A 15,922-nucleotide genomic window follows, 5' to 3' on the forward strand; every position below is an offset into this window, starting at 1 on the left:
AGGGGAGAAATCTGCCCTTATAAACTGGGTCTGGGGCGGGATTAAGTCAGTCAGAGCTTGGAGAGGGAAAGATACAACAGGAGCTCTGTAGGAGCAGGAGTGAGTGCCAGAGGCTGGAAGCTAGATAGCTCGCCTTGGCTGAAGACACTAAACCCGGACACAGAGTCCGAGGCTGTGGGGACATCCAGGTCCAGCAGCAGAATCCAACCGGCAGGGGATTCCAGGTCCTCTGGCCTTAGAAGCCCGGAGGCACGGTCACGAGCAAGGGACCAGCACCGCCGTCGTGGAGCGGAGGCTAACAGAAGGCCCCAAGTCACTGGCCATACGGGTGAGCACCACACGGTATACTCAGGGACGTGGGCTACTTCTACCCGCATAGAGCAAGGTAGCCAGGAAAGAGTGCAGATAGACGGGGAGGCCTACAATTCCACCTGGCCAGGGGGAGATCCTGCTTGCTCGCAGACTGACCAGGCCTCTACTGCTAACCAGTACTCCCGGGAGGGTCTGCTTTATACCATCAGTAAAGACCCTGAACTGCACCACACGTCTCTGTGTTTCATCGCCGCACCCGCACCATTAGTACTGGGACGCTCTCACCATCACTCCCATCATCCACACTAGCTGCCCTGAGGCAATACTTCTCCCGTGGGGAGTTATCCCATACTTGGCTGCGCTTACAACATCAGCCTCAGCGGTCTGCAGTGCAGCGGCGGTCCCCACTGACCGCAATCCACGGGTGGCGTAGTCGGACATTTGTTATTACACTAAGACTGCCACTGGTTTGACCACCCTGAGCCACGGACCGGGTCGCCGCCACACTGAGACTACCACCTCCAGCATCCCACCAGAGGCCCAGTTCCGGGTTCCCCACGCGGCCCAGGGGGCGAGTCATACTACACCACACGGGACACATCCTCTATATACTACACCACACGGGACACATCCTCTATATACTACACCACACGGGACACATCCTCTATACAATACACCACACGGGACACATCCTCTATACAATACAACACACAGGACACATCCTCTATACACTACACTGCACGGGACACGTCCTCTATATACTACACCACACCGGACACGTCCTCTATATACTACACCACACGGGACACGTCCTCTATACACTACACCACACGGGACACATCCTCTATACACTACACCACACGGGACACATCCTCTATATACTACACCACACGGGACACATCCTCTATACACTACACTGCACGGGACACATCCTCTATATACTACACCACATGGGACACGTCCTCTATATACTACACCACATGGGACACGTCCTCTATATACTACACCACACGGGACACGTCCGCTATATACTACACCACATTGTACACGTCCTCTATACACTACACCACACGGGACTCATCCTCTATACACTACACCACACGGGACACATCCTCTATATACTACATACACCACACGGGACACATCCTCTATATACTACATACACCACACGGGACACGTCCTCTATGTAATACACCACACGGGGCACATCCTCTATATACTACACCACACGGGACACATCCTCTATATACTACATACACCACACGGGACACATCCTCTATATACTACACCACACGGGACACGTCCTCTATGTACTACACCACACGGGACACATCCTCTATATACTACACCACACGGGACACATCCTCTATACACTACACCACACGGGACACATCCTCTATATACTACACCACACGTGAGAGCTGACAGATCCTCTATATACTACACCACACAGGAGAGCTGACAGGTCCTCTATATACTACACCACACAGGAGTGCTTACAGATCCTCTATATACTACACCACACGTGAGAGCTGACAGATCCTATATATACTACACTACATTTAACTGTATCAGCGTGCACAGCGCCACAGCATTGTTGCATATAGCAGAAATTATAGTCTCCTTTGAAGCCAGGCCACAGAAAGAGTTTCAAAGGAGCTCTGTAATGACAGGCACAGGGGTCATCAGCAGACCCCTGGCTGTCATGACAAACCATCGGCGACTCACGATCACGTCACAGGCGCGCCGATGAGTGAGAGAATAATGTGCACGCATGTCAGCGTGTGTTAAATGCCAGTGACCGAGATTGACAGTGGCATTTAACATGCGCCATACATGAAAGACGGATGTCGTGAAGGGGTTAAAACCGGAGGGCCCCTTTCCCCACTGTGTCACCTAAGTTCTTGTGGGCCTGCTCAGAGGGGGTGAGGGGACCCACAGTAAAATAGAGGTGATTGACACAGTGGGGAAGGGGTCCACAGGAAATTAGAGGTGAATCAGTGGGGGATGGGGCCCACAGGAAATTAGAGGTGAATCAGTGGGGGAGGGGGTCCATAGGACATTAAAGGTGAAACAGTGATGGGGGGGTCACACAGGAAACTAGAAATTTCCTGTGGGCCCCCTCCCCTGTGCCACCTTTAGATTGCATGAGGGCCCTCTCCCTCAGTGGCTGGAGAAATAGCCAGGCTGCAGGAATCATATATTTATTTACTTACAGTCAGCCATCAGACTCCCTCTGCTCCTCTATACAGGGTGGGCCATTTACACTGTGAGCAGAATTATTAGGCAAATGAGTATTTTGATCACATGATACTTTTTATACATGTTGTCCTACTCCATGCTGCATAGGCTTGAGAGTCAACTATCAATTAAGTAAATCTGGTGATGTGCATCTCTGTAATGAGGAGGGGTGTTGACTAATGACATCAACACCCTATATAAGGTGTGCTTAATTATTAGGCAACTTCCTTTCCTTTGGCAAAATGGGTCAGAAGAGAGATTTGACGGGCTCTGAAAAGTCCAAAATTGTGAGATGTCTTGCAGAGGGATGCAGCAGTCTTGAAATTTCCAAACTTTTGAAGCGTGATCACCGAACAATCAAGCGTTGCATGGCAAATAGCCAACAGGGTCGCAAGAAGCGTGTTGGCCAAAAATGGCGCAAAATAACTGCCCATAAATTGAGGAAAATCAAGCGTGAAGCTGCCAAGATGCCATTCGCCACCAGTTTTGCCATATTTCAGAGCTGCAACGTTACTAGAGTATCAAAAAGCACAAGGTGTTCGATACTCTGGCACATGGCCAAGGTAAGGAAGGCTGAAAAACGACCACCTTTGAGCAAGAAACATAAGATAAAATGTCAAGAATGGGCCAAGAAATATCTTAAGACTGATTTTTCAAAGGTTTTATGGACTGATGAAATGAGTGACTCTTGATGGGCCCGATGGATGGGCTAGAGGCTGGATCAATAAAGGGCAGAAAGCTCCACTCCGACTCAGACGCCAGCAAGGTGGAGGTGGGGTACTGGTATGGGCTGGTATCATCAAAGATGAACTTTTGGGACCTTTTCAGGTTGAGGATGGAGTGAAGCTCAACTCGCAGACCTACTGCCAGTTTCTGGAAGACAAATTCTTTAAGCAGTGGTACAGGAAGAAGTCGGTATCATTCAAGAAAAACATAATTTTCATGCAGGACAATGCTCCATCACATGCATCCAACTACTCCACAGCGTTGCTGGCCAGTAAAGGTCTAAAAGAAGAAAAAATAATGACATTGCCCCCTTGTTCACCTGATCTGAACCCCATAGAGAACCTGTGGTCCTTCATAAAATGTGAGCTCTACAGGGAAGGAAAACAGTACACCTCTCGGAGCAGTGTCTGGGAGGCTGTGGTGACTGCTGCACGCAATGTTGATCGAAAACAGATCAAGCAACTGACAGAATCTATGGATGGAAGGCTGTTGAGTGTTATCATAAAGAAAGGTGGCTATATTGATCACTAATTTTTTGGGCTTTTATTTTTGTATGTCAGAAATGTTTATTTCTAAATTTTGTGCACTGATATTGGTTTACCTGGTGAAAATAAACACGTGAGATGGGATTATATTTGGTTTTTATTAAGTTGCCTAATAATTCTGCACAGTAATAGTTACGTGCACAAACAGATATCCTCCTAATAAAGCCAAATCTAACAAAATCCCACTCCAACTTCCAAAAATAAATTAGCTTGGATATTTATGAGTCTTTTGGGTTGATTGAGAACATAGTTGTTGATCAATAATAAAAATAATCTTCTAAACTACAACTTGCCTAATAATTCTGCACACAGTGTATATGGATACACCTAAATTAAATGGGAATGGTTGGTGATATCAACTTCCTGTTTGTGGCACATTAGTATATGGGAGGGGGAAAACTTTTCCAGATGGGTGGTGACCATCGCGGCCATTTTGAAGTCGGCCATTTTGGATCCAACTTTATTTTTTTCAATGGGAAGAGGGTCATGTGACACATCAAACTTATTGAGAATTTCATAAGAAAAACAATGGTGTGCTTGGTTTTAATGTAATTTTATTATTTCATGAGTTTTTTACAAGTTTATGACCACTTATAAAATGTGTTCAAAGTGCTGCCTATTGTGTTGGATTGTCAATGCAACCCTCTTCTCCCACTCTTGACACACTGATAGCAACACTGCAGAAGAAATGCTAGCACAGGCTTCCAGTATCCGTTGTTTCAGATGCTGCACATCTCGTATCTTGATGGTATGGTGTGGTATATGGGGTACAAAGATAGTGGGGCCATTCTTCATCAGTGGAAACCTCAATGCCACTGGATATCTGAAATTGCTACATGATGATGTCTTGCCCTCTTTATGCACTGAAGATGGCACGTTCCCTGAGTTTTTCCAACAAGATGGTGCACCACCACATTATGGGTGTCAGGCCCGAGCATTCCTACATGAACAGTTTCCTGGAAAGTGGATTGGTCATCGTGGGCCAGTTGAATGGTCACCAAGGTCTCCTGATATGACCCCCTTAGACTTTTATCTTTGGGCTCATCTGAAGGCATTTGTCTATACTGTGAAGATACGAGATGTGCAGCATCTGAAACAACGGATACTGGAAGCCTGTGCTAGCATTTCTTCTGCGGTGTTGCTATCAGTTTGTCAAGAGTGGGAGAAGAGGGTTGCATTGACAATCCAACACAATGGGCAGCACTTTGAACACATTTTATAAGTGGTCATAAACTTGTAAAAAAAAACTCATGAAAGAATAAAGTTACATTAAAACCAAGCACACCATTGTTTTTCTTATGAAAATCTCAATACGTTTGATGTGTTACATGACCCTCTTCTCATTGAAATAAATAAAGTTGGATCCAAAATGGCCAACTTCAAAATGGCCGCCATGCTCACCACCCATCTGGAAAAGTTTTCCCCCTCCCATATACTAATGTGCCACAAACAGGAAGTTGATATCATCAACCATTCCCATTTAATTTAGGTGTATCCATATAAATGGCCCACCCTGTACAATATATGGCTATGCTGCTTGGGCAGGACACAGCCAGAGCTGTGCAGTGAGGTCACACAAATAAAACTAACGCTGATTCACTGCACTGCTGCCAATCAGCATTAGACCACCGTTGTCCAGGGTTTCATGGAAGAGGAGCCGGGGAGTCAGTGCAGGAAACTGTGTGTGGTGTGTGTGTGTCTCCTCTCAGCCTCACAAGATCAGCTGTGCCTGTGACTGTGCTGGCTGAAGTGAGGTACAGCACAAACTGCTCTCTTGGCAGGTGATGTGAAGGCGCTGCCTCTGCACCTCACATCACTTGTGCAGCCTGCCCGTCGGTGCTGGCTATAAAATAATGTGCGCACCGCTCGGTGCACGCTATTAGCATGCATGGCAGGACAGGCACTAATGAAGGATTCTCCAGTGTCCCGGTGCCCTAGTCTGACCCTGGGGATGTGATTGAACATGTATCTGCTTGTAGTATTTGTGCGCGTTCTAAAGTATCGCATACCCGTCCGTCTGGTACTCTTCTTCCACTACCTATCCCTAGCAGGTCATGGACACACTTGTCCATGGATTTTATTACTGACCTACCAGTATCTGCAGGCAGGACTGTGGTTTTGGTGGTTCTACTGGCACTTCCAAATGCCAAGACTTGCTCAGGTGTTTATAAATGAGGTCGTGAAGCTTCACGGGGTTCCCTCCGATGTGGTGTCAGATCTGGGGATCCAGTTTGTTTCCAAGTTTTCTAAGGCATTCTGTTCTCGACTGAGGGTGCAGCTGTCCTTTTCCTCTGCCTTCCATTCTCAGTCGAATAGACAGACTGAGCACGTTAATCAGAATTTGGAGACATACCTCAGGTGTTTTGTCTCAGAAAATCAGGAGGATTGGGCATCCTACTTACCGCTGGTAGAATTTGCTATTAATAATCATCGTCAAGAATCTACCGGCAGGTCACCGTTCTTTGGAGCATATGGCTACCACCCACAGTCTGTACTTTTAGTGGGGGAGGGGCTTCAGGAGTTCGTTTCGCTTCATCGCTCTCCTCTGTGTGGCGGGGGGGGGGGGTGCTCTGAGTAATTTGAAGATCATGGGAGACAGGTACAAACGTATAGCTGACAGAAAACGCTTGCCAGGTCCGGACCTGAATGTGAATGAGTTTGTGTGGTTATCTACCAGGAATATCAAGTTGAAGGTTCCTTCTTGGAAGCTGGGACCTAGATTTATTGGTCCCTATAAAATAACCCCCGTCATAAACCCAGCAGCGTTTCGTCTTTAACTACCTCAGGCCCACAATGTCTTTCACAGGTCTCTACTCAAGAAATATGTGGAACATCTTGAGTCCTCACCCCTACCGCCGCACCCAATAATGGTTTATGGTAATCTGGTGTTTCAGATTTCGAGGATTGTAGATTCTCGTCTCTCCAATGTCGATGTGGGTTTCAGCATCAGAGGTGAATTCTCCCTGGCTGGTTCGTTCATTCCACACCTTTTATCCTGAGAAATCTGGTCCTGAGTGTCCGGTGGCCACTCGTAGAAGGGGGGGGGTACTGTCACGAGTGTGTCAGACAGTCGCTGTGCAGCTGGCTGCAGAAGGTCACTTTGTTTAGTATTCCAGACGCCTTCTTAAATCTTTCTTACCGTAGGACCCAGCAGCTGCCTCCCTCCTGCTCTGATTGACACCCTGGTCTGGGTGTTTAAATACTTTCAGTTTGCTGCAGGGAGTCACCGGTGATATTCACATATTCCCTTGTGAAGGTTTGGAGCTATTGCAGTTGGCTTACTTCCTCTCTGGTGCTTTGGAGGATGTTTGGTGTAATCTCTCTGGAGTCTGCTCAAGCTAAGTTTCTCCCCCTGTGTTTGTCTCCCTTGTTGTCTTTAGTTTATAGTAAGGACTGACCAGTGCTCACTCCCCCTTCGCTATCCAGGGGATTTACAGGGCTTAGGTTTCCTGTTCAGCGATTGGTGTGCAACCAATATAAGGATGTTAGACGAGGCAGGGTGATATTAGATCAGCCTAGGGGTCTCCACTCCCCCTTTCCCTAGTGTCTGGACTCCCTTCCCCTCATCCCTTCGTGTTGCACTTAGTCTTTCCTACACTGTGCGTGACAGATAATTGCCTTAATGAAGACTGGCCATCTCCAGCCCACATCCAGGGACATCACATGGCACAATGAAAATGCAATGTTTCAAAGCCATCTCTACAATAATCCAATTTCAAAACAATCCATGGCTATGTATGTGAATGTAATTGCTTCTATGGTTTCAAGAGCCAGGATTTTGGGCCTTGGGAAACCACAGAAATATAATATTGACCTGAATTATGGATATATCCAAGTCATGTTTGATGTGTCTAGGATGGTAAAAATATGCTTTTGAAACAGGGTGGTCAAATTATTTCACTAGGAGGTTACTATGCGAAAATTTGACATAAATTGTTCTGAAACCAGATTTTCTTGCATATAACTAGCTATCCTCTGCTAACCTGAGTAGGAAGAGAGGTGAGGGGTCTGGTTGGGACTCTCTTAACTAGGGACACCCATTCTCAGACCCGAAGATGCAACCAGGATTATAGGTCTGTCCAAATTTCAACAGTTCTCCGTTGCAGGATCTCTCACCCATACAATCAGTAAGACATTTCTTCATCATTTTTGTTTTCCCTTTTGTGTATGTAATTTTTGTTTTGCAATCACTATACTCTTTCTATATATTAAACATTTAATAAGCTAGTTCCATGCTGCTAAAAAAAATGTACCCACCACCTTGAAGAAGGAAAGTATAGAATGGCTATATTACCCTGTGAGTACTGGAGTGCTAGAAGTATACCTGTTTGGTGCTAGAAAGCTGGGTGTGCAGGTGTACCAGTGTGTTATCTCGGTTAGGCCTCTCGCTGGCCTAACAAAATGGCAAGCAGTGGCTTAAGAAGCGTGGTGTAGTTACGTGAACCTGCTTTGACTCGGTGTTCAGTAAGTGGGTGGTTTTCTTGACACCATTTTTGAAGTGTAATTACAATTAGAAAGATATAGTCAGGACTAATTATAGCCTGTCTTGCATGTTGTGGGTGAATGAATAAAATAATGATGGACCCAGTGCAAAATTCTGCTTTTCTAAACTGTCTGTCCATCACTGTATAATAAACATGAACGTTTTATAGTTCAGAACACAAAATTATCCCCTACTGATGTCATAACTGTTCCACAACCCGAAGGGTGTGTATGTAATGGAAATTAGAACCATTACTGGAAACGACAGGACGAGATTTCTGTTGTTATTAATTGTTCTAATAATAGTTTGCAATAAGATTCAGGTAATGCAGTCTTGAGAGCAGATAAGATCAGGGCTATATTTGATCTGATTTAGTCTGCCACATTGACAAGTGAAGGAGAGTCTAATTATGCTCTGGTGTGAACTGGCTTTTCCTGCAGATAATTACATTTCACAGTGCTACACTTTTATCAACAGCTACCGACCTCACAAGGAAGCTCAACCGGATGGATTTCCAGAGCTGGGTTTATTTTTATATCCTGTGCAACTATACCCATCCTTCAATCAGATTTACCAGAGACAGTAAAGAAATGAAATTATGACCGAAGGAATGGGTATAATTCCGCAATTTCTCATATTTTATACAATTTCTGTAGTGGGCTACTTATCAATGTAACTTAAAGTAGTATTTCAAGTACTACATATCCTTTGGGTAGGTGGTAACTTGAAGATCTTTGAGGTCTGACTGCTGAGACCTCAACTGGTCTCAAGAATGGAGGATTTGTACACGCAATCTCTAGTGAAGTGCCGGAGATGGCCAAATACATCACTCTACTATTTCTAACTGTTGCTGCATTCATACTTGGACCTGCTATCCTGGCAATTAATGAGGTTAGTCATCACTGGAATTAGTCAACAAGCCAGTTTTCAGACATACCCTTTAAAGAAATGTTCAACTTTTAGCATTGAGACCCCAAATGCTTGTGAAAAGCATGTAAAATAACAAAGCCAGATGGGACTCATGCTCCAAGTTCTGGCTCGCCACCGCTGTCCTGGTCTCTGTGTTCTGGCTGCAGTTGTGACGTTCCATCAACATCTCGCATCTCCGATGCAACCAACCACTAAATTCAGTGGCTCGTGCTGTCTGTATTGACAGAGCCGCTAAAGTCAGTGAGTAGTCTCAGCGGTGATGTGCAATGTCAACATAACGTTAGAAAATAGAGACCGAAACAGCGGGGAAAGTTGAGTATAATCCGACTTTGTTATTTTGCAACTATTTGGGAATAGGTCCAGTAAAACTTTTCACTGATATCACTCTGCTCCCCTTCCAACACTGCCCGGTTCCCTACCAGTCTCCTCTTCCTCCTGCAGTTACGCTTTCCCAACCATTGGACATTATTAGAATGAGAGCAGGGAGGAATAGGTGAGGTTGGTGACTATGATTCTTACCTCTGATCTCAGCTTTTGGCATCTAAGGAGCTTGACAGTGGGACAATAGAATTGATTTTAAGTATATTGAATTCACTAAGATTTAAAAAATAATAATTTTTGGCAGAATATGAATTTTTCTGACTTGATTAACTCAAGAAAAATGCTGGCTAGTCGATGGAGCGATCACCATCATGACGTCGAATGAAGCCTAGTAAGTGCTGAAGAAAGAAAGACAAGAGTTGGAAGGAACTGCGGAGGGGGAGGGGACGTATGAAGTGTGGGGTGAATATCTTAATGTTTTTTAGCAGTAAAACAAGAAGGACTTGTGAGCGGTGGATCGCAGAGGCAGAGTGATCGAAGAGTGGCTGGGACTGAGACAAGAGGGACATCGAGGGTCAAGCACTTAAGCTCAGAGTACGCCAGTCAAGATTCGAAGTCCAGTCCTCACCAGTTAAGATCCGATATCCAGACACCGCAGGTTAAACACCGAAGGTCAAACGCTGATCCTCATGTGGGGCTGGACGCCTGCCGTGGTGGCTAGGAGACTCAAGTGAACCAGCCTGTTACTTCCAGGGTAGACGTACGGTACAGGGCGCGTGCTGGGGCCGGGTTTCAGAAGGGACTGGGGACAGCCAGTGTGAGGAATACACATAGGGTACTACATGACTCTTGTGGCCTGCTTCCTGCAGAGTGTTCACATACTGAGTCACTGTCTCGCCTCCCTCTGAACCTGACGGAATAGGCGTATGCACAAGTTACCCAAGTCAGTAGTGTCACCATGCATGTCCTCTAGGATTCTAATCACTTCATCTACCATATCATGGTCCCTAGGCTGTCGGAACATAATCATCTGTCGGGCCTCCCCTTCTAGGGTCAGCAGGGCCATCTCCGCCTGTAAGGCAGGTGTCATGGGATGAGTGCGTAACATTCTCGTCAGTTACTCCATCCAATCTTATAGTAACAAATTGTTCCTCATAAATTTTAGGAGGCTGCTAAGCATAGCCCCCAGTGGAATGCTGCCCCTGGCAGACTTGGTTACTGACTGATCTGCTATTTCTGCGCTGGAATGTTGCATCCTGCTGCCAAATATGATTAGGTTACCGGGATGCAACACGCAGAAAAGGATGAGACGGAAGTAACCAACTAAAGCTATTTATTTTCCTACCACAGAAATGAAAGCGTTAATTCTGGAAATAGTCAGTTGTTTGGGTGCTGGACAACAAACCACACAATAGTATCAATAATGACAATAACAACAGTGCAACAATTTCAGTGTTTTATTCCATGTTCTATCTAGCTATCTCTCAGTGTGAACCGCATTTTATGTTCTTCTGCTTTAAATCCACAAGGGTCACTCAAAACGGTATGCCCGTCACTGTAATATGTCCTTCATGCGCTTTTGATTATTATACTGCCACTAGAGGGAGTTACCGGTATTTCCTGCTAGGCTGCAAGTCCTTAGCGACAAGTTGCTTAGTACACACACAATATGTGTGTTCCTTACACTAGCCACCCCTGGTCCTTTCTGCAACCTGGCTCGCACCCAGTACTGTACGTCTACGCTGGGAGTAATGGACCAGTTCACTCGCGTCTCCTGGACACCACTACAGATGGCACTGCACGAGGATCAGCATTCAAACTTTGGTGTTTGACCTGTGGTGTCCTGATATTGGGTCTTAACTGGTGAGGACTGGGCTTTTGGTCTTGACCGGCATAGTCTGGGCCTTGGATCTTAACTGGTGGCGATATCTGAGACATGGCTGGACGAGAGCCATGACTGGGCAGTTAATTTACAGGGCTATAGTCTGTTCAGAAATGACCATACAAACAAGCGAGGGGTGGGGGGGTGTTTATATGTAAAATCATCCTTAAAACCCATCTTGCGGGAGGATATATGTGAACCTAATGGAAATGTAGAGTCCCTGTGGGTGGAGATAAAGGGAGGGGGAAAAAATAATAAATTACTGATAGGGGTTTGTTATAAGTCTCCAAAAATAATGGAAGCATCAGAGAATATCCTCGTAAAGCAAATAGATGAAGCAGCGACTCAAGGAGAAGTCATTATTATGGGGGACTCCAACTACCCTGAAATACATTGGGGGACAGAAACCTGTAGTTCAAGCAAAAGTAATAGGTTTTTGACAACTATGAGAGACAATTACCTTTCACAACTGGTTCAGGACCCAACAAGAAGGGGGGCACTGCTAGACCTAATATTAACCAATAGGCCAGACCGCATATCAAATATACGAGTTGGGGGTCACTTGGGTAATAGTGATCACAAAATAATAAGTTTTCATGTAACCTTTAATAAGATGTGTAGTAGAGGGGTTACAAGGACACTAAACTTCAGGAAGGCAAATTTCCAACGGCTGAGAGATGATCTTAGTGCAAAAAACTGGGACGATATCCTGAGACATAAAGCTACACAAAGCAAATGGGAGACATTCATTAGCTTCCTGAATAGGACCTGTGCACAATATATACCCTATGGGAATAAACATGCTAGAAATAGGAGGAAACCACTATGGCTAGATAGAGCTGTAAGGGGCGCAATAAGTGACAAAAAGAAAGCATTTAGAGAACTAAACCAAGTAGGTAGGGATGAGGCATTAAATAAATATAGAAAATTAAATAAATTCTGTAAAAACCAAATCAAGGCAGCAAAGATTGAGGCAGAGAGAATCATTGCCAGAGAAAGTAAAAATAATCCCAAAATATTCTTTAACTACATAAATAGTAAAAAACTAAAAAATTATAGTGTTGGCATCCTTAAAAATAGTCTGGGTGAAATGGTGGATGAGGATGAGGAAAAAGGCAATATGCTAAATGATTTTTTTTCAACCGTATTTACACAAGAAAATCGCATGACAGAAAACATGATTAGTGATAACAAAAATTCTCCATTAAATGTCACTTGCTTAACCCAGCAGGAAGTACGGCGGCGTCTAAAAATCACTAAAGTTGAAAAATCCCTGGGCCTGCATATGATACACCCGCGAGTACTGCAGGAATTAAGTAATGTCACAGATAGACCATTATTTTTAATCTTTAAAGATTCCATAATAACAGGGTCTGTACCACAGGACTGGCGTATAGCAAATGTGGTGCCAATATTCAAAAAGGGGACAAAAACTGAACTTGGAAATTATAGGCCAGTAAGCTTAACCTCTACTGTGGGTAAAATCCTGCAGGGTTTCCTAAGAGATGCTATACTAGAGTATCTGAAGAAGAATAACCTCGTGACCCAATATCAACATGGGTTTACGAGGGACTGTTCCTGTCAGACTAATCTGAGGCAAGTTCCGGACTGGACCAAGGAAATGCAGTGGATATTGTGTATATGGACTTTTCAAGAGCTTTTAATACGGTTCCACACTAAAGGTTGATACATAAAATGAGAACAATGGGGATAGGGGAAAATATATGTACAGTATAGACCAAAAGTTTGGACACACCTTCTCATTTATAGATTTTTCTGTATTTTCATAACTATGAAAATTGTATATTCACACTGAAGGCATCAAAACTATGAATTAACACATGTGGAATTATATACTTAACAAAAAAGTGTGAAACAACTGAAAATATGTCTTATATTCTAGGTTCTTCAAAGTAGCCACTTTTTGCTTTGATGACTGCTTTGCACACTCTTGGCATTCTCTTAATGAGCTTCAAGAGGTAGTCACCGGAAATGGTCTTCCAACAATCTTGAAGGAATTCCCAGAGATGCTTAGCACTTGTTGGCCCTTTTGCCTTCACTCTGCGGTCCAGCTCACCCCAAACCATCTCGATTGGGTTCAGGTCTGGTGACTGTGGAGGCCAGGTCATCTGGTGTAGCAACCCATCACTCTCCTTCTTGGTCAAATAGCCCTTACACAGCCTGGAGGTGTGTTTAGGGTCATTGTCCTGTTGAAAAATAAATGATGGTCCAACTAAATGCAAACCGGATGGAATAGCATGCCGCTGCAAGATGCTGTGGTAGCCATGCTGGTTCAGTATGCCTTCAATTTTGAATAAATCCCCAACAGTGTCACCAGCAAAGCACCCCCACACCATCACACCTCCTCCTCCATGCTTCACGGTTGGAACCAGGCATGTAGAGTCCATCCGTTCACCTTTTCTGCGTCGCACAAAGACACGGTGGTTGGAACCAAAGATCTCTAATTTGGACTCATCAGACCAAAGCACAGATTTCCACTGGTCTAATGTCCATTCCTTGTGTTCTTTAGCCCAAACAAGTCTCTTCTGCTTGTTACCTGTCCTTAGCAGTGGTTTCCTAGCAGCTTTTTTACCATGAAGGCCTGCTGCACAAAGTCTCCTCTTAACAGTTGTTGAAGAGATGTGTCTGCTGCCAGAACTCTGTGTGGCATTGACCTGGTCTCTAATCTGAGCTGCTGTTAACCTGCGAATTCTGAGGCTGGTGACTCGGATAAACTTATTCTCAGAAGCAGAGGACACTTTCAAAGTTTGCCCAATTTTTCTGACTGACTGACCTTCATTTCTTAAAATAATGATGGCCACTCGTTTTTCTTTACTTAGCTGCTTTTTTCTTGCCATAATACAAATTCTAACAGTCTATTCAGTAGGACTATCAGCTGTGTATCCACCAGACTTCTGCACAACACAACTGATTGTCCCAACCCCATTTATAAGGCAAGAAATCCCACTTATTAAACCTGAAAGGGCACACCTGTGAAGTGAAAACCATTTTCGGTGACTACCTCTTCAAGCTCATCAAGAGAATGCCAAGAGTGTGCAAAGCAGTCATCAATGCAAAAGGTGGCTACTTTGAAGAACCTAGAATATAAGACATATTTTCAGTTGTTTCACACTTTTTTGTTAAGTATATAATTCCACATGTGTTAATTCATAGTTTTGATGCCTTCAGTGTGAATGTACAATTTTCATAGTCATGAAAATACAGAAAAATCTTTAAATGAAAAGGTGTGTCCAAACTTTTGGTCTGTACTGTATGTGGGTTAAGAATTGGCTCAGTGATAGGAAACAAAGGGTGGTTATTAATGGAAAACACTCAGACTGGGTCTCAGTTAACAGTGGGGTACCACAGGGGTCAGTATTGGGCCCCCTACTTTTTATCATATTTATTAATGACCTTGTAGGGGGCATACAGAGTAATATTTCAATATTTGCAGAAGACACTAAACTCAGCAGGGTAATCAATACAGAGGAGGACAATTTTATATTACAGGAGGATCTATGTAAACTAGAAGCTTGGGCTGATAAATGGCAAATGAGCTTTAATGGGGATAAATGTAAGGTAATGCACTTGGGCAGAGGAAATAAAATGTAGAATTATATGCTTAATTGTAAAACACTGGGCAAAACTGTCACTGAAAAAGACCTGGGTGTATTGGTGGACGACAAGCTCACGTTTAGTGGCCAGTGTCAGGCAGCTGCTGCAAAGGCAAATAAAATAATGGGATGCATTAAAAGAGGCATAGATGCTTATGAGGAGAACATAATTTTACCTCTATACAAGTCATTAGTGCGACCACACTTAGAATACTGTGTACAGTTCTGGTCTCCGGTGTATAAGAAAGACATAGCTGAACTAGAGAGTGTGCAGAGAAGAGAGACCAAGGTTATTAGAGGACTGGGGGGTCTGCAATACCAAGACAGGTTATTATGACGCGCCCCCTGGGCCATGTTAAGGGGATACCCGGAGCCGGATCTGGATAGGGGTAGTAGTCCTTGTGGCGGTGACCCGGTCCGTGCCCAGGGTGTCAAACTAAGTGGCAGTCTATGGCAGTAGATGTTAACTTGATTGTCGACTACGCCACCCGTTGAGTGCGGCTTTGACGCCGCCGCTGCAGAGCAGTCCGCTGAGGCCGGTGGTATATGTGCAGCAGTGATGGTATAACCCCCAACGGGAGGGGTATGGCCTCAGGGCAGCAGGTGTGGATGATGGGGGTTGTGATGATGCAGAAAGAAGACTCAGAGTCAGGAGATGCAGTTCAGGGTTTTTACTTACTGGTGTTCTTTTGGTCACTCTGGCCTTGAGTGACCACCCGAGCCGTGCTGCGTCCACCAGGTCCTGGACTCGGCTAACCCCCAGGCGATTCCGGAGCGTGGTCCTGAGCTCCCTTCTGACTCTCTCTCTCTCTCTGGCCGTTCCCACCAGGGATCCACCTGTGTCCGGCTCCCTCGGGTCTCTTGTTGG

Source organism: Phyllobates terribilis, unplaced genomic scaffold (genome assembly GCF_046119375.1).
Source record: "Phyllobates terribilis strain yellow unplaced genomic scaffold, ASM4611937v1 Scaffold_2__4_contigs__length_985480577, whole genome shotgun sequence".
In the NCBI taxonomy this organism is placed as follows: Eukaryota; Metazoa; Chordata; class Amphibia; order Anura; family Dendrobatidae; genus Phyllobates; species Phyllobates terribilis.